At 43.0% G+C, this 20,387-nt stretch overlaps 1 protein-coding gene across 1 annotated transcript in view; it reads left to right on the forward strand.

Annotated features, from left to right (window-relative positions):
- The window catches only part of LOC136867143 (growth arrest-specific protein 2), a 500,343-nt gene that overhangs the window by 164,375 nt on the left and 315,581 nt on the right, over positions 1-20,387 (forward strand). The gene's annotated exons all lie outside the window — the stretch shown is intronic.

Raw genomic sequence — 20,387 nt, forward strand, 5'->3', positions numbered from 1 at the left:
TAGTATCTCATGCCTGCAAAATTTTAACACGTATTATTTACAGAAGAATGGAAAAACAAGTTGAAGCTGAGTTGGGAGAAGATCAATTTGGCTTCAGAAGAAATGTAGGAACACGTGAAGCAATCCTGACTTTACGTCTGATCTTAGAGGATCGAATCAAGAAGGACAAGCCCACGTACATGGCATTCGTAGATCTAGAAAAGGCATTCGATAATGTTGATTGGACCAAGCTATTTATGATTCTGAAGATGATAGGGATCAAATACCGAGAACGAAGAATCATCTACAATCTGTATAAAAATCAGTCTGCAGTGATAAGAATTGAGGGCTTTGAAAAAGAAGCAGCAATCCAGAAAGGAGTGAGGCAAGGCTGCAGTTTGTCCCCTCTCCTTTTCAATGTTTATATAGAACAGGCAGTAAAGGAAATCAAAGAGAAATTTGGAAAGGGAATCACAGTCCAAGGAGAGGAAATCAAAACCTTGAGATTTGCCGATGATATTGTTATTTTATCTGAGACTGCAGAAGATCTCGAGAAGTTGCTGAATGGTATGGATGAAGTCTTGGGTACGGAGTACAAGATGAAAATAAATAAGTCCAAAACAAAAGTAATGGTGTGCAGTCGAACGAAGGCAGGTGATGTACGAAATATTAGAGTAGGAAATGAAGTCTTAAAGGAAGTAGATGAATATTGTTACTTGGGTAGTAAAATAACTAACGATGGCAGAAGTAAGGAGGACATAAAATGCAGACTAGCACAAGCAAGGAAGAGCTTTCTTAAGAAAAGACATTTGCTCACTTCAAACATTGATATAGGAATTAGAAAGATGTTTTTGAAGACTTTCGTGTGGAGCGTGGCATTGTATGGAATTGAAACATGGACGATAACTAGTTTAGAAAGAAAGAGAATAGAAGCTTTTGAAATGTGGTGTTACAGAAGAATGCTGAAGGTGAGATGGATAGATCGAATCACAAATGAAGAGATACTGAATCGAATTGGTGAGAGGAGATCGATTTGGCTAAATTTGACGAGAAGAAGAGATAGAATGATAGGACACATCTTAAGACACCCAGGAGTTGTTCAGTTGGTTTTTGAAGGAAGTGTAGGTGGTAAGAACGGTAGGGGTAGACCAAGGTATGAATATGACAAGCAGATTAGAGCAGATGTAGGATGCAGTAGTTACGTAGAAATGAAAAGGTTGGCACAGGACAGGGTGGCATGGAGAGCTGCATCAAACCAGTCTATGGACTGATGACTCAAACAACAACTACTACAGTATTTGTTGTTGTGAACAAAATTAGATACACACCTTGTGTCAAAGAAACCCATATAATTGAATTTCAAAACCTTGAGTCAAGCTATGAAAATCCACAGCCTGTTTCCAGTCATCTGACCGGGTCAGAAATGGAATGAATGAAGCCCCTATCTAGGGGCGAGGATCGGAAATGTGCCGGATGCCGAAGCCTGTCGCACTCCTGGGGCAATGATAAATGACTGACAGATGAAATGAAATGTTAAAGGATAATGTTGCTGGAATGAAAGATGGCAAGGAAAACCGGAGTACCCGGAGAAAAACCTGACCTGCCTCCGCTTTGTCCAGCACAAATCTCACATGGTGTGACCGGGATTTGAACCACGGTATCCAGTGGTGAGAGTCCGGCGTGCTGCCGCCTGAGCCACAGAGGCTTCTTGAATCAACCTATGACTGAGAAAAAAAATTGGTGTCAACAAAATCAGAATAAGGTATGTGCCAAACCTTTTACTATCTAAACCCTTTAAGTTATACATGCACTTCAGTTGCAACCAAACAACGGCATCTGGAGTGGGTTCGAATCCCAGGGTCGGCAGCTCTGAAAAGTGTTTTCCGTGGTTTCCCATTTTCACACCAGGCAAATGCTGGGACTGTACTTTAATTAAGACCACGGCCGCTTCATTCCCACTCCTAGGCCTTTCCTATTCCACCGTCGCCATAAGACCTATCTGTGTCGGTGCGACGTAAAGCAAATTATAACAAATTGCATCCACAAACCATCTTGAAGGAATACTAAGTAGTGTGGTCAATGAAGTGAATATGTTAATAAACATTTAAAATTACTTCGTTTCCAATAACGATTAAGTAAAAACTGCCTATTTTCTGGATGAATATAGTCCATCATGTTCAGCATTTTTTTTCTTTTTTTTTTTTTTTTTTTGTCTTATTACCACTCAAATCTGAACGATCACAGAGGTTTGCAATTCCACGTTGAGAAAAATCCTCCATTTTAGCTCCTTTTCATAAAACGTGAAATAGGCCATGCTTGTCATGTACTTCTTTTTGATGTCTAGCTGAGACTTTTCTTCCTTTCAGAACTGCAGTTTTACTGTGCTTGTACTGTAGTCCACAGACAGTTCACGTCCATTATCAATCTAGCAATAACCAGTTCGTGTTCTTACTGTGATAATTCTACTAGTCTACCTTCGTCCATGTGTGTTGTGTTTGTCACAACAGGTCGCTTGATCTCACTATTCAGAAGCAAGCCACTGTACGGCTGCGTGTGTTCTTAGCTATTGTATTACCGTAGATAAAAGTATTGTGTTTACAACGTCATGGCTGTACGTATCATCACAGTACCTACAGTTCGTCTGAAATATAAAAATGATTTTCACATATACCTTGCAAATACAGAATACTAGTATTATCCTTATCTGCTATCCCGTGTGTTCGCGGTAAAACATTCCCTTTCTCTCTGAATACCTCTACCGTTTTAGAGGTTATTAGGTTTTTATATACAAGGATTGTAACGGATATTTTCTCATGTTAAATTTAATCTGAAAGTCTAATTTCATTTTCGTCTGCGATGTAGAATATAGATTTTAAGAGTAAAATTAAGATAAAAATTGGTATCTGCTTCCCACATACTATTTGGTAGGTCATTTGAAACAAACATTTTATAGTGTTAATCCAAAATGAAAATTAATCTGCATTGAATATTAATTTACACTTTTAACAGAAAAGGGGCTGTAAAGGTTTTTAATATTATATAAGTTTATGTATGCTACTACATATGATGCTAGTTTAGCCTCGCTGGAGGATATGGAAGTAGATTTATTAACATAATAAGTAGGTAAATAAAGTAAATGAATTAGTAAATGAATGAGCCAGTGAAAGAGTGAAGCGTTGCTACAAACTTCCGAACGACGTGTCCAACTTTGATGGATATTAGTGGGAAGTACTTTTATGAATATCTATCCTTACATTTTTCCTTAATGTCACTGCTTCTAACCACGACAGGTTTCAATTTTCACGGCCCAGTTCATATACCTCTGCAAAGGCGGCTCCAAATTTTGCAGATATTTACGAATGTTTCTTACCACCATACAACTTTTCTGTACATCGATACTGCCAGCTGAAAGAAATGGTGATAGATTTGTCAAACTTCAGAACGGCTTATCTAACAAACGATCTAACAATAGCCTACAAGCTGGACAAGTTCTTTGCTGGTTTCACAATTTACCTATCAACGGATAGGTGTAGATTTTCTGTAAATATTGATTATGAAATCAGTAATTACGACATCCCCGCGTTATTAACGATGTTGAACACCACTTCGTCTTACTTTGCAGAACTGAGAAAATAATTGTACATTAAACTGATAATATTTTGTTAACTTGTTAAAAATGCGTAGGTCTATGACATATTAAGAATTTATTATGTTGAGATTGCGCGTTTTTATTTTACGAAGCTCTAAATTCGAGGTTTGTTCCCTTTCAGAACAGCACAGAGGACGTCGTTTAATTATTTTCTCATTTCTGACTCAATTATCAACGTGTCACCGTCCTTAAAACCAATAACAATACAGCTATAATTTGGGTTTGGGAATGGTCCTCCCGTTCGTCTTTTAATCGACATTTAAACTCAAGTATCCATACTTTTGAATCTGACAGTTACAAGCTTTCTTTTCTGAAGCCCGATTCCGCTAAATAGGCGGAATGAGGGAATGGGAATGAGATGAGAATATTTGACGTTATTCTCAAAATGGTTCACAAATCGAAAAGAGGTAGTAATTCCTGAATAGACTGTAGACTGGCCATTAGGAGGAGAGATTATAGTTGGACTGTTAAATTAACTTGTTCGTTCGAACTATGCTTTGTGGTGACATAGTACACTAACCAAGTCGTCGATCCCTTGGAAATAGACCATGCTTGTCATTTATCTCTTTATCTTTATCTCTTTCTGGTGTCTAGCTGAGTTTTTTCTCCTATCAGAACAGCACTGAGCGCAGCATTTAATTACTTTCTCATGTCAGACTCAATTATCAAGGCAAGAGGTGCGGTACGTTGATGTGATTAATCCAGACGGGCCTCTTCTTCCGTGATTTCTCTGAACAAGAGAGAACTATGTTGTGCCTTTGGTTTCTCTTCGTTCTGGTCATCGTCACGATCTCTGGTTGCTCAATGAATCCACAGTACCATAGGTATAAACATTTGTTGTGCTTCAAACTGGAACTGCAGTGGGTATATGAGGAAGCAACCATGTGTGCTGCCGGAAGGACGTGGGTTCAATTCCCCGTTAGGAAATCGAAAATTTTATGAAAAGAGATTTCCATTTCCGGAGGTGTACATGGCCCTGAGGTTCACTCAGTCTACACCAACAATGAGTACCAGGTTAATTCCTGGGGCAAAGGAGGCCGGGCGTAGAGCTAATCGCTGTAAAACCACCAAGAGCCGAGGTTACGGATAGTGGAAGCCTTCACCTTCCACCCCTCCCATGGCCTTCATGGCCTGTCCGGAGATGACTTTGCTTTGCTTTGCTAACCATGTGTGCTGGGATAGTAATATTGCTTCACCCTCAAACAATGTACTGTATAGTACTGGGTTGCTGCCTATGTGGATCAGTCGTAGAGTGTCGGGCTCTGGATTCCGAGATCGCGGGTTCAATCCCGGCAGTAGTGGGATTTAACTTCCATTCTACACTGCATGGCGATGTCGGCATATAAAAGATCTCTAGTGACACAGTTGGTGTTTACCCAACAAAATTGATTAAAATTTAGCGATAGATCGCCTTACAGAGCTCCAGTTTACTCTGCTATCTCGTAGAGTAAAACTCAGCGTCAAAATTGATGCGCAGGCAGCCTAGATGGCATCAAATAAAAAATGCCTGCACACGGTAGCTGAGGCCGTACGGTTATTATTATGAGCTGTCTTGCCGTAGCGGGAGGGATTGCGAAGGAAGCGACCGTGGCCTTAATTAAGGTACAGCTCCATCATTCGCTTGGTGGGAAAATGGGAAACCACGGAAAACGATCTTCAGGGCTGCCGATGGTGGGAGTCGAACCCACCATCTTCCGAATGCAGGCTCACAGCTGCGTGACTCTAACCGCATGGCCAACTCGGTCGAGCATAGACCTAACTACTCTATCCCATTTAGAGCCGAGTTTACGGATAGTGGAAGCCTTTACTTTCCATTCCTCCAAGAACCTGCATGGCCTGTACGGAGATAGCTTTGTTTCATTATTATTATTATTATTATTATTATTATTATTATTATTATTATTATTAATGTACTGGGTACCTTGTTTGCTGATGTACGCAACTATTTAAACGCTCTTATTTGAATCAAACTTGGTCGAGCAAATATACTGAAGAAAATGGTAATTGCAACACCCAGAAGGAGTGGTGCTACATTGCTGCAATTGAACGTGCAGGACGAGTGTTCGGTTGTGATTCGATTATTACACTTTCAGGTCCCTCTGACCGCAAGTTTGGACAACAATCAATACAGAATGTGCCCACCACGAGCTGCAATACATTGATGAATTCGTCGAGGTGTGGAGTCAATTAGGCCCTGGATCGCTTCCTGACGAATTGTGGCCCATGCTTGCTGCACTGCACGGGTCAGTTGTTCCAGAGTTGTGGGTGGCTGAGGACGGTTGGCCAGTTGTCGACCCATCATGTCCCACACATGCTCAATAGGACTGAGGTCGGGGGATCTGGCGGGCCATTCTAAGGTTGTGATGTCGTGGAGAGCTTCTCTGGAGATGCGTGCAGTGTGAACCCGGGCATTGTCCTGCTGAAACATCCCATTAGCAATGTTCGCCATCATAGGGACAACCACTGGATTGAGTACCCTATCAACGTACTGTCAAGCAGTCATAGTGCCCTCAACAAGCACTAATTGTGATTTCACATTAAAGCCAATAGCTCCCCAGACCACAATGTTTGGTGTTGGCCCTATGTGCCTCTCGACAATGAGATCTGGGCGGCCCCTCTCCCCGGTACGTCGGCGCACATGATTCCGGCGATCACTGTGGGCAAGACAGAAGCGCGATTCATCACTAAAGACGACCCTATGCCATTCGTCGACCCATGTCGATCTTTCTCGACACCAGGCCAGCCTTACACGTCGCTGTTGTGGGGTCAATGGAACACCTTCTTCAGGGACACGGGCTCGTAAGCCAGCTGCACGCAGGCAATTACCAATTGTTTGTTGTGTAACGTGGGATGCCACAACTCCTCGAATTTGCGCTGCTGTTGCATGGGGTTCCATCCGGGCCATCCGAATGATGCGGCTATCCTCTCTCACAGTTGTCTGTCGCGCTGGGTCTGTGCCAGGTCTACGAGTGTGGGTACCTTCATTTGACCACTGCTGCCACACACATTGTACCATAGATTCCTGTCGGCCAACACGTGCAGCGACAGTCCTTAGCGATAATCCAGCCTCACACAGCCCAATTATCCGAGCCCTCTCAAACGGCGACAGTTGTTGATAGCGTGCTCTTCTCTGTCGTCGAGGCATATTTGACGGGGAACACTTCACTGCACAGACTGCTAATCAACTACGCTACACCAGAGTCCATATACTGGAGTTGATTCCTCCGCGACCAATCACGTGGGGAGACCTGTAGCAACAATCCAATAGATCTGAAACGTTGATCGTTTACATACCTACATGGCATCGTTTCATATCTTGAAAATCAACACAACCGACCAATGCCTTCATGGTGTTGCAATTTCCATTTTCTTAAGTGTAGTAAAGGGTTAATTATCTGGTTTGGTCTTTCTGAAACCCATATGCTTCATATAATGTAGACGCGAGAGTCTACTATCTTAGGATTGTGATGATTGATTCTTATATATATTCCTATGCAAATGGAAATACACTTTTATGTGACTGTTAGGGTTTTGTTTCTTATAATTGAATTATATTGTTTAAATGTTTCATACCGATACACTGTACGATTAAACAAAAAAAAAAAAAAAAAAAACAATTATACAAGAAAGAAAATGTAACAGTCCATTTCAAAACTTGTAACTTCCACAATTTTTTTTTTTTTTTTTTTGCTAGGGGCTTTACGTCGCACCGACACATTTAGGTCTTATGGTGACGATGGGATGGGAAAGGCCTAGGAGTTGGAAGGAAGCGGCCGTGGCCTTAATTAAGGTACAGCCCCAGCATTTGCCTGGTGTGAAAATGGGAAACCACGGAAAACCATTTTCAGGGCTGCCGATAGTGGGATTCGAACCTACTATCTCCCGGATGCAAGCTCACAGCCGCGCGCCTCTACGCGCACGGCCAACTCGCCCGGTTCCACAATTTTATTCTACATAAGATAGCTCTTTAAACTCGTTTTGAAGATTTGTATTGAAGATGTGTTCTTTATATCTTATGCAAGTTTATTATACAGATTAAAAGAAAAATACCACAATGAATTACTTCCGCATTTATTTGAATGTATTAGTGTGCAGTGGATATTATTATAATTTTGAATTACTGAATTGAATTACTGTCGTAGGCTGTCAAGTGAATGTACATTACATTGCCTGTACAATTGTTCAGTAGGAGTTAACACAGGCATTTTAAAAAGGATTTTCTGTGCCCTTTTATGCAGTATAACAACTCTAGTAAATAATTCTTTAGTACAACATGCCCATGTATGAATCATCTATGTAACATGGTTCTCAGTGCATGGAAAGCACCTTTCGATAAATTATGATAAACTTCAGTTTTTCTAAAATGCCGATACCTGGGATTAGGTCAGAGATAGATTCGACTTGATTATTCCACGTTACTGATTCACCTATAATTGGTCCAAGACATTTAGTATTCTTTAATCTGGGTGCTAATTGTCCAAAAAATGTCTATTGTAAATCTAAAAGAATAATTTTAGGTTTATTAAATAAAATATAATTGGTTTTCGTCAGACTGATTGTAAATCGATTTTATAGAGCCATATTTCAATTAAATTAGCAACATGCTGCATATGTCGTTTAAGTTTTTTTTTTTTTTTTGCTAGTTGCTTAACGTCGCGCCGACACAGATAGGTCTTATGGGGACGATGGGACAGGAAAGGCCTAGGAATGGGAAGGAAGCGGCCGTGGCCTTAATTAAGGTAAGCCCCAGCATTTGCCTGGTGTGAAAATGGGAAACCACGGAAAACCATTAAGTTCTTGAATGTTATCACTGGTATAGAATACTGTATATTGGTGTAATCGGAAAAATATGATAATCTGAATTAAATATCGCCACACAGTTAATTAACGTCTCTCACGAGGAGAGGAAGGTGAAGGCTTCTGTCTTCCGTGACTTCGTCTTTGAGATGGGTATAGTGATTATCTCCGTACTCGGACTTCTTGCGCCCAAGAATGAATATCATACAGTTCTTACCGAGAATGCTCTGTACTCATACTCGCTGGACTGCAGCTCAGTAGTAGCATGGAACCCGAGGTGTAAAAAGAATAGTGGAAAGGTTCAGAAACATTTTGTCAGATTCCCGCGTTGCAAAGTAACTGTTATTTATCTCCAAGTGGTCCCTTGCTTACAGGTTAGGCCTATTAGAAAATATGAATACAGATAGTACAATCGTATAAAAATAAATTATGCTAAATTTTTCTACCAGCCAGTAGACAGTGGCCTTGATAACGCGCACTTCTTGTAGTTAATGAAATTCTGTGTACCTCGCCTGCACTCAAGAATATGGACTGTATTCAGAACTGAAGGACATTAACGTTATCCCACAACAATTCACCACTCTACAGAATGTGTAATAGTTTTAATAAAACTGCCCTACATGTTAAGAATCTTCACATTACCAACTAACCAATTTATGAATAATTTTGTTGACACACTGAAGAAGTAATAAAATTGTGTCAGGAATTAAAAATAATAACACACACTGTTTTTTTAAATGAGTAGGCTAGTGCGTTTGCCTTTGCTAGCAAGACCTAGGATTTACATTGCATTGTGTCCTATGGTGTAAAAGTAAAGCAAAGTCTTCTCCGTACAGGCCATGAAGGCCCTTGGAGGGGTGGAAGGTAAAGGCTTCCACTATCCGTAACCTCGGCACTTGATGGGGTAGAGTGGTTAGCTCTACGCCCGGCCGCCTTTGCCTCCAGGAATTAACCTGGTACTCATTTTTGGTGTAGGCTGAGTGAACCTCAGGGCCATATGCACCTCCGGAAGTGGAAATCTCATTTCTTAAAGTCCTATGGTGTGGGCTAGAATAAATGCTACTTTCATTGACCTGTTTCAGTGTCATTTATGGCTTTGACAGTATCAAAGTGACTCAGGTATGAGCGATAAGAGTAAAGTCATCCCGTATGCAGACACTGCCAATTATGAATGGTGTGAAAATGTCCTTCATAGTGCTGGATGGTGCGTGCTTTTCAGCGGACTTGGCAGACTGGTATATAATAGCAACTTCTGGCTCAGTGAGGCAAGCAACGGGAAACTACTGTACATCGCTCCTCATTTCCCTTATATACATTTTCAGTGAGTTGTTGAGGACCCATTCAGCCTTCGGGCTGAGTACTCAGTGCACAAGCTACATTGTAACCTTTAAAGAATAGCTACCGAGCGAGTTGGCCACTGTGATAAGGGCGCGTAGCTGTAAACTTGCATCCGGGAGATGGTGGGCTCGAATCCCACCGTCGGCAGCCCTGAAGATGGCTTTCCGAGTTTCATACCAAGTAAATGCTGGGGCTGTACTTTAATTAAGGCCTCGGCCGCTTTCTTCCCAATCCTAGCCCTTTCCCAAGCTTGCGTCGTCGATGTGTTAACGATGTGCGACGTTAAACCACTAGCAAAAATATAAATAATAAATAATAGCTTAGACTAGCGTCAGTTTACAGTAGTAATTATTCTAGTCTTCTATTTGTATTATAACTAAGATTACTTCTGTGCTCTAATGAATTTTTTGATCGGGCGAGTTGACCGTGCGCGTAGAGGCGCGCGGCTGTTAGTTTGCATCCGGGAGATCGTGGGTTCGAGCCCCACGGTCGGCAGCCCTGAATATGGTTTTCCGTGGTTTCCCCATTTTCACACCAGGCAAATGCTGGGGCTGTACCCTAATTAAGGCCACGGCCGCTTCCTTTCAACTCCTAGGCCTTTCCTGTCCCATCGTCGCCATAAGACCTATCTGTGTTGGTGCAACGTAAAGCACCTAGCAAAAAAAAAAAAAAAAAAAAATGTAGGTTTTCTATTGTTGGGGTGTGCTGACCTGTTGTCAACTAGAAATATAAATACTCTCTACGGCAAAACAAACAACACTGGAATAATTGCTCATCTGCAACCAAATATTTATTGTATACAATAGTTTGACATGTTGTGAAATCAGTGTTGTGTTGATTTCTGCAATTATTGTCCTGGTGGTGGTAGTGATTAGTGTTTTAAGCGGAAGTACAACTGGGCAAGCATCCTTTATATAACAGTAATCAACAGAAAAAATTCAAGGGGTCCGATATTTCAAAAAATGAAGGTATCGGCCAAAAGAAGACAAGGGCCACGAAAGGCTGAAAATGAAAGACTCCCTAGGCCTCCATACGTCGGAAAAGAACAAGAGTTGACCAAGAGAGGTCGGATAGGATAGAAGAAAGTGAGGAGCCTGGTACAAGTAAGTGGAAGCAGTGCCAGGACACAGCTGAGGGCTTCGCTGTTGCCAATCCACACTCCCAAATTAAGAACCCCTGGGGCCCCTATTAGTCGCCTCTTACGACATGCAGGGGATACCATGGGTGTTATCCTACCGCCCCCACCCACAGGGAGCAATTATTGTTCTAACAACGGGGAGAAGGTGTTTATCGTGGTTCCGGTCATACGGAGTGGGCGTCAGAATGGGCCGAGTTTGCTTCACATTAAAGCACAGTACCGTACGAGGAGCGATTTAACAGAGCAATGTTAGCTATCGTTGACAACTTCTGGCATACGGGATCAGTCTAATGTGAGTGAAAAGCGACAGTAGGGTGCCCAAGAACCGTCACCACGAACGAGAATCACGGACGACTTCTCCAACAGGTGTTACGTGTCTGGTCATAGAATATTGGGCCTTTATTTCGTCCAAGACGAACAGAAGATCTAAATTACTTATATATGAAGCCTAATCGGTTGATGATGATGAGGAGCGGATAAGATAGTTTGATTTTTCTGAAACCGGGCGAGTTGGCCGTGCGCGTAGAGGCGCGCGGCTGTGAGCTTGCATCCGGGAGATAGTAGGTTCGAATCCCACTATCGGCAGCCCTGAAAATGGTTTTCCGTGGTTTCCCATTTTCACACCAGGCAAATGCAGGGGATGTACCTTAATCAAGGCCACGGCCGCTTCCTTCCAACTCCTAGGCCTTTCCTATCCCATCGTCGCCATAAGACCTATCTGTGTCGGTCCGACGTAAAGCCCATAGCAAAAAAAAAAAAAGATTTTTCTGAACTACTTCCAAATTTATGGAATCTATTTTTTAATATTTCTGAACTATACTATACTACGACAGCCATATAAAAGTGTGGTTTATGCTGCAGTTTGCATATATTTCTGGAAGTTTGGTTGAAAACGCGTACTACGACTCAGGTAGGTTCACTTAGGTATTTCCTGGATGGTTGAATATATTTTTAAGTTTTTACTTTTCCTCTTTAACTTCGTGTTCGAATCATTGTACTAACATTGTATTCAATGTAGACGCTACGTAAAGGGGCTGTTAGCCTTGGAGGCAATTCAAATAACCTCATTTTATTCAAAGCTCTATTATTTTATGAGTAGAGAATTACAATTGAATTCCGGGAATGTATTTTAATGGGGGAGAGGAAGAATTATTCTTGTCGCACTCCTCGGCGACCTATTAATGAGTAGTAATAGTCCTCACCTGTTGGACTGACCGGTATTGATCTTGGGAGTCCATTGTCTAGAGCAGTCATGCGCGCTCCATTAACTAGCTGTCGAAGAACAGGCTTGAGAGGAAGTCTCTGACCGTAAGCACTCTATCAAGTCATATATCTGATCAGGTTAGCGGAGATAGCTGAGGATAGCAGAGATAGCTAAGACAATGTAAAGAACCATGTTAGTAGTACTGGACATAGGTACGAGAGAGCTCCTCGTAAATGTTCCTTGCCATTGCAAAGGCGGCCGGGCACAGAGCTAACTACTCTACCCCACTCGAGTTTACGGAAGAAGCCTTTACCTTCCCCTCCTTCAAGGGCCTTCATGGTCTGCACGGAGATGGCTTTGCTTTGCACTTATTTATTTATTTATTTATTTACTTATTTATTTGTTCTTAATTCATGATATAATGGGCGTTAATAAAAGCGGTGGAGTCCCTACGCTCCTCGTAGCCTTCTTTATTAACTCAAAAAGACTTGGATCAACTCCGCCGTTGAGTTCGCCGTAATAAGGATTTATTCTCCGCTGAACCCACCGTTGAGGATTTTGCCCCCACCCCGTCCAGGATTTTTTTTTTTTTTGCTAGTGGATTTACGTCGCACCGATACAGATCTCATGGCGACGATAGGATAGGAAAGGCATAGGAGTTGGAAGGAAGCGGCCGTGGCATTAAGGTACAGCCCCAGCATTTGCCTGGTGTAAAAATGGGAAACCACGGAAAACCATCTTCAGGGGTGCCGACAGTGGGATTCGAACCTACTATCTCCCGGATGCAAGCTCACAGCCCCGCGCCTCTAACCGCACGGGCCAACTCGCCCGGTCGCCCAGGAATTAACCTGGTGCTCATTGTTGATGTAGGCTGAGTGAACCTTAGGGCAATGTACCTCACCAGAAGTGGAGATCTCGTTTCTTAAATGTTTTGACTTACTGACAGGGGATCAAACCATGCCGAACCGTACACCCCTCGGCTAGTCAGAAAAAATAAAAAATAAATAAAATAAATAAATTAATTAATTAAAATGAAAATTCACAGCCTGTTGTTTCCAGTCATTCGACCGGCTCAGGAATGGAATGAATGAAGCCCCATCTAGCGGCGAAGATAGGAATTGTGCCGGCTGCCGAAGCCTGTCGCACTCCTCTGGGGCAATGATTATTGAATGACAGATGAAATGATATTGGGGAGTGTTGCTGGAATTAAATATGACAGGAAAAACCGGAGAACGCGAAAAAAAAAAAACTGTCCCGCCTCCGCTTTGTCTAGCACAAATCTCACATGGAGTGATCGGGATTTGAACCACGGAACCCAGCGGTGAGAGGCCGCCTGAGCCATGGAGGCTCACCGAATGAAAAAATAAATAAATAAATAGTCCGCCTCTGTGGTGTAGTGATTAGTGTGATTAGCTGCCGCCTCCGGCCCGGGGTCGATTCCCGGCTCTGCCATGAAATTTGAAAAGTGGTACGAGGGCTGGAACGGGGTCCACTCAGCCTCGGGAGGTTAACTGAGTAGAGATGGGTTCGATTCCCACCTCAACCATCCTGGAAGTGGTTTTCCGTGGTTTCCCACTTCTCCTCCAGGCAAATGCCGGGATGGTACCTAACTTAAGGCCACGGCCGCTTCCTTCCCCCTTCGTTGTCTATCCCTTCCAATCTTCCCATCTCCCACCAAGGCCCCTATTCAGAATAGCAGGTGAGGCCGCCTGGGTGAGGTACTGGTCATCCTCCTCAGTTGTATCCCCCGACCCAGAGTCTGAAGCTCCAGGACACTGCCCTTGAGGCGGTAGAGGTGGGATTCCTCGCTGAGTCCGAGGGAAAAAAACCAACCCTGGAGGGTAAGCAGATTAAGAAATAATAAATAAATAAATAAATAAATAAATAAATAAATAAATAAATAAATAAATAAATAAATAAATAAATAAATCTCTTTAAGAAAACAACGTCTCCACTACATACATACTACCGGGCGAGTTGGTCGTGCAGTTAGGAGTGCGCAGCTGTGAGCTCGCATCCGGGAGATAGTGGGTTCGAACCCCACTGTCGGCAGCCCTGAAGATTTCCCATTTTCACACCAGGCAAATGCTGGGGCTGTACCATAATTAAGGCCACGGCCGCTTCCTTCCCACTCCAAGGCCTTTCCTATCCCATCGTCGCCATAAGACATATCTGTGTCGGTGCGACGTAAAGCCACTAGCAATAAAAACAAAACATACATACCTGTGAGTAATGTTTACTTGGTCGATTCAAAGATTTGCATAAAGATGGAGATTACGGGGTAGATAGGAAACTTCAGACTACAGGAGACATGGAATTTCTCTCTGACCAGCTTTAGCGGAGATAGCTGAGGATAGCAGGATAGCTAAGACTATGTAAAGAACCATTTCGGTTGTACTGGACATAAGTACGAGAGAGCACTGCACTACCAACCACCACAAAAACATGCAATAGTGAATACATCCCTCTACATAAGATTGGCGCCAGGAAGGGCATCTGGTCGTAAACGTGACCAAGATTTTAATCAACCCTATTAAATAGAAAAATGGGGCAGAAAGAAGACGTCACTGTTGAACGTCCTGTCTCAAACCCTACATGACAACGAATACGAGGAAACTAACCAGATTTAGAAGCAAATGAGCCTACGGCGATAGATAGAGAATTATAGAGGTGTTTACTTCGTGGGGTTAGGTAGCTCAGACGGTAAAATGCTAACTTACTGAACTCCAGTTGGCGGGTCCGATCCCGGATCAGTCCGGTGGTATTTGCTCAAATATATCAGCCTCGTGTCGGTAGATTTACTATCACGTAAGAGAAGTCGTATGCGACAAAATTCAGGTACCTCGGTGTCTCCGAAAACTATAAAAATAGTTTGTGGGACGCAAAACCAATAACATTATTATTATTATTATGGGTCTTAGTTATTTCATAGACGCCTCCAGACTCAATCCTGAAGGAGATGGCAGTCTATAATGAAAGCAAGCAAGCCTGTAGTTTTACGTGATCGTAGCCACGGGACCTCCAGCTTTACCCGGAATTCAAACAACAGAGACATGATTTCGTTTCGAAAATCCGACTTGAATTCGTTAAGGTTCGAACCGTGGCCGCCATGGTGAGAATTCAGTGTCAATACCACTCGGCTATCGTGCCACATTCTATGAAGAGTACGTATGTATGTGGTGGTGATGGTGGCTGCGGTGGTGGTGATAACTGCTTTAAGAAAAAGTGCAACTGGGCAACCATCCTCTGTTTAGACTAATCAGAAGGACAATGGAAGAGGTCTGGCACTTCGAAGGCATCAGAAAATGAAAGGAAAAATTCGCGAAGGGCGTGAAAGTGAAAGATTCCTTAGGCCTCGCAAACCTAATAACCGTGGGTTTCGGAAGAGAACAATAGTTGGCCAAAAAGGTCGGATAATAAAGGCGAAAGTGGGAAACATGACACGGGTAAGTTGAAGCAATGCCGGATTCAGATGGCGGAATAGTGGTCGCCTAAGTGGGTTCCCAAGTCGATAGCCCCTGGTCCCCTCTTTAAGTCGACTCTTACAACAGGCAGGGGACACCGTAGATTTATTTTACCGTCCTACTCACAGGGGGCGTATGTATTATTTTTTAACCGTTTATTCACAGCATGCACTATTACATGACAGTAATATTACATGTTTTAATGTCTTAGTTTCTTAATTACATGTACAGTATGTACCGAGCAAGTGACTGTGCGTTTTTGGATAACATAGCTATCAGCTTGCATACGGGAGATAGTGGGCTAGAATCCCACTGTCGACAGCCCTGGATATAGTGGGTTCGAACCCCAATGTCGACAGCCCTGAAGATGGTTTACCGTGCTTTCGCATTTTCACACCATGTAGATGATGGGTCTGTACCTTAATTAAGGTCACGGTCGCTTACTTCCCACTCCTAGCCTTTTCCTATCCAATCGTTGCCATAAGACTTATAAAGTGTCGGTGCGACGTAAAACAAATTGTAAAAATCATGTGTATGTATGGCTCTTACGTAAGGACGAGGTTGATTATTTCGTGGCGTTTTTGTAATTGGCTGTTGTTCGTCTCCGTAGCGTAACGGTTACCGCTATTTGCTGCCGTCCTCGGTGGCAGGGGTTCGATTCCCGGATTTGTCAGAATTTTTGTTTTTCCTGTTTTTGCTATTGGCTTTACGTCGCACCGACACAGATATGTCTTATGGCGACGATGGGACAGGAAAGAGCTGGGAGTTGGAAGGAAGCGGCCGTGGCCTTAATTTAGGTACAGCCCCCAGCATTTGCCTGGTGTGAAAATGGGAAACCACTGAAAACCATCTTCAGGGCTGCCGACAGTGGGATTCGAACCCACTATCTCCCGAATACTGGATACTAGCCGCACTTAAGCGACTGCAGCTATCGAGCTCGGTGTCAGAAATTTAAGAATGACACGATGGCTGGTATGTGGTTAAATTGGTACATGCAACAGTTCACCTCCATTGGGGGTGTGCCTGAAAAAAAAAAAAAAAAAACGTTGCACCACCTATGGACGAGGACACGTGTTTACATACTAGGCTGTTAACATTTACCGCTGTTTATGTTGTCGCTACTTCAACCCAAATCCGTGTATACGTCTTTATGTTTGTGAAGTTTTGATAAACTGGCTGCAGTGGTGTATTTGTACTTGGATGGGGCTAGGATTGAGAACGAGACGTCTACTAGCTTGTCCACTTCGACATTCTCCGGAAGTTGAAGGGAGATACCATGGAAATTTTTCTAAGATTGCTGAGAGCAAGATTTAAACGAATTTTCACCGGAATTACTGTATGTTAACTAAGGCTGGGTCGATCCCGTAAGTGTTTCTCTTCCGCGAAGAATGAATGAAGGTAACACATTAAGAATCGTGTGTAAGTAAAGACTGTGTATTCCTCGCAGACTTAATACTGTCGTGCTTGAGAAAGAATGATTACTTTTACGATTTTCCGGAGACGCTGAGGTGCCGAAATTTTGTTCCACAAGTGTTCTTTTACGTGCCAATAAGTCGGAGTTGATAAAGGGAGTTCGTAATGGTGAGATAATTTGTATAAATGGGTGTCACCGGAGACACATTGCCGTGGGGATTTCAATTATTGCCTCTTCCCAGAAACTCAAAAAGTAGATTGTCAAGGCAGCGTATGTTTTGGAGGGACCACTACTGTTGTCAGAGTTGAGCACGACCAACAAAGTATTCTTTCAAGGTCACCAAGCAGCAGCTGGAAGAACTTCGCGTCCCACAGCAGCTGGTGGCTAGGCAGAGAGATATATGTTTTGCTGGATATGTGACGCACTACCTCTAACTAAAAGACTGAATACTTACTAGGACATGAGAGAACGGAATATTCATATCGTAATGGAAGGGCGAAAGATATGCGTACTTCATGATATCTGGAACAAAGTCGATATTGACGAAATAAATTTTCCGAGCTCGTAGGCTGTGGTCCAAGTGACGTTTGAAGCTGCCGACTTTTCACCGAAGACTGTGTTCGTGATCTTCAAGTGCTCCTTGTCCGGCTGAATGGCTAAATGGTTAGCGTGCTGGCTTTTGTTCATAGGGGTCCCGGGTTCGATTCCCGGCAGGGTCGGGAATTTTAACCATAATTGGTTAATTCACCTGCACCAGGCCTCTCCGGAGGCCACATGCCATTATTATTATTATAGGGGCTCCTTATTCCCAATGTCTACAAATGTTAGTAGATGGCCCGGAAAATGTGATATCAAATTAAAACCTCCTCGTAAATATAAATTGTTCGTCCTCAATTTAACGCAATTGACCGTCAATTTCTCGTACGTGTTCAAAAGGATGATGACTCCACTAATACCAAATATATTTATACCAAAGTCACACGTTTGTTTGCGGTAGCCAGATGTATCAATCACATAACACTTATAAAATAGATTGTATTGAATGAATGGAGGTATAGGTGATCCTGATTGATGTCATTTAGATGATAAGATGTGGCGACGACGAGACCAGCTCTCATCATAGTAATTATTGCAGTTCCATAAGCCCGTCCGACCTTCCTTGTTCTCATGGAATTCCGACGTTGTTTAGTTTCCCAGACCTAGAGTAGGTTTACTTTTCTCGCCATTCATGGCCTATTCGTTAGTTGACAGGTCTACTCTCATTTGTTATGAGTCGAAACTTCCCTTTTATCCTACGATGAACGTTTGTTTATTTACCGTATGGTTTTCTGGAAACATTCTGAGAAACATAATTACATTCATCACTATATTATAAACAAACATCTTGTTCTTGGATGTATCTGATGGAATTCGGGGTTGCCATCAGGGAATCTTCATACCCTCCTCCGTAAGCTCTAAGTCTTCCCTAATATGTTGAATGGTCTGCCGTGGTACGCCGCAGTCACATGCGGGTGAGGAGTACACTCCCCACTTGAAACGTGAGTCGCCACATCTTCCGTGCCCTGTTCTCAACCGATTGAGTGTTGTCCATACCTTGCGAGGTAAATGAGGTAGATGAAACCCAGGGACCGTCTCAGAGATGCAAGGTAACAGCTGACATGTTTCTCGAGCATTTTGAAGCCATTCTCTTCTCCAGGAATCAATGATGATAAATTTAGTGGGATTATTTCCGAGTGATGTCCGCCTCTGTGGTGTAGCGGTTAGCGTGATTAGCTGCCACGCCCGGAGGTCCGGGTTCGATTCCCGGCTCTGCCACGAAATTTGAAACGTGGTACGAGGGCTGGAACGGGGTCCACTCAGCCTCGGGAGGTCAACTGAGTAGAGGTGGGTTCGATTCCCACCTCAGCCATCCTGGAAGTGGTTTTCCGTGGTTTCCCACTTCTCCTCCAGGCAAATGCCGGGATGGTACCTAACTTAAGGCCACGGCCACTTCCTTCCCACTTCCTTGTCTATCCCTTCCAATCTTCCCCATCCCCCGCAAGGCCCCTGTTCAGCATAGCAGGTGAGGCCGCCTGGGCGAGGTACTGGTCATTCTCCCCAGTTGTATTCCCCGACCAAGAGTCTGAAGCTCCAGGACACTGCCCTTGAGGCGGTAGAGGTGGTATCCCTCGCTGAGTCCGAGGGAAAAACCGAACCTGGAGGGTAAACAGATGATGATGATGATGATGATGATTTCCGAGTGTGAGAGGAGGATGACTTGAACGAAGTCTGTTGATTCTGAGGTCAGGAATATCAGAATGCAGTGACAGTCCAAGGTTTGTTAATATCTACGTTAAGTGGTACTGATAACTTTTTTTGTTTTGTCTCTGACAATCACAGTCTCCAAGACAGCCCAGTTGTTGACGGACTATACAATTTTATGGAAAGGAGCATTTGATTCATGGAAGTAATGTATTTTATCAGAATACACTGGAGTGACAATTGTTATCAGTGCATGATATATCATTTAACTGAATGTCCAGCCTTTCAAACTTCGGTGCGGTGGTTTCTGGGCTCGATTCTCGACCGGTTCGGTGATTTTAGCTGAGCGTGGCTAATTCTTCTGGCTCGGTTACTGAGTATTTGTGTTTGTTTTATTACCCACCACAATATTCACTTCATCTTTCATCTTTCCTGGTCTTTCTCCATTTACTTAGTGTCAGCACCACATGTAGATTAAGCCCAGTTTTTCGGCCGGATGTCGTTCCTGACGCCAACCTTATGTGGAGGGATGTATTCGTTACAGTGTGGTTCTATCGTGGTTGGTAGTGTTGTGAATTTTGTATACATAGAGAATTATGTATTAAGACGAGCCAGAGGATTTAACCAGATATAGCTAAAATTCCCAGACTAGCTGGTAATCGCACCCGAGGCCCACTGAACGGAAGGCCGCTATATGGACCATGGACCACTACCAACATTCAAATAAACATGTCAAGTCCACGTATGAGAAACAGATTACGGTGTCCGGACATTTCGTACCACTTGATTTTTGAGGACATTTCGTACGTCGTTATCTAGCTGCGAACGGTTTTCGCGTTATCCCCAAATATTTACGCCAGGACAATCCGTACCGGTACCACTTGATGTCAAATTGGAATTCCATTTCCACGCCAGCGGGCGTAATAAGCCCGACAGACACACTTTAGAAATCAGAAACAAAAAATAATTTACAACATTTACTGAAGAAAACTTTATATTCTTTTAATAACTGCCATTTAAACTATGCTTACGTTTACGTAGATATCATAAGAAAGTTGATTTTTTGATGTATGAAGCCTGAAACAAAACAATGCAATAGAAATACACATCGTGTTCGGGTGCAATGTGCCTGACGAGTACAAGGATGGATAATATTACTATTA

This window comes from Anabrus simplex, chromosome 3 (genome assembly GCF_040414725.1).
Source record: "Anabrus simplex isolate iqAnaSimp1 chromosome 3, ASM4041472v1, whole genome shotgun sequence".
Classification (NCBI taxonomy): Eukaryota; Metazoa; Arthropoda; class Insecta; order Orthoptera; family Tettigoniidae; genus Anabrus; species Anabrus simplex.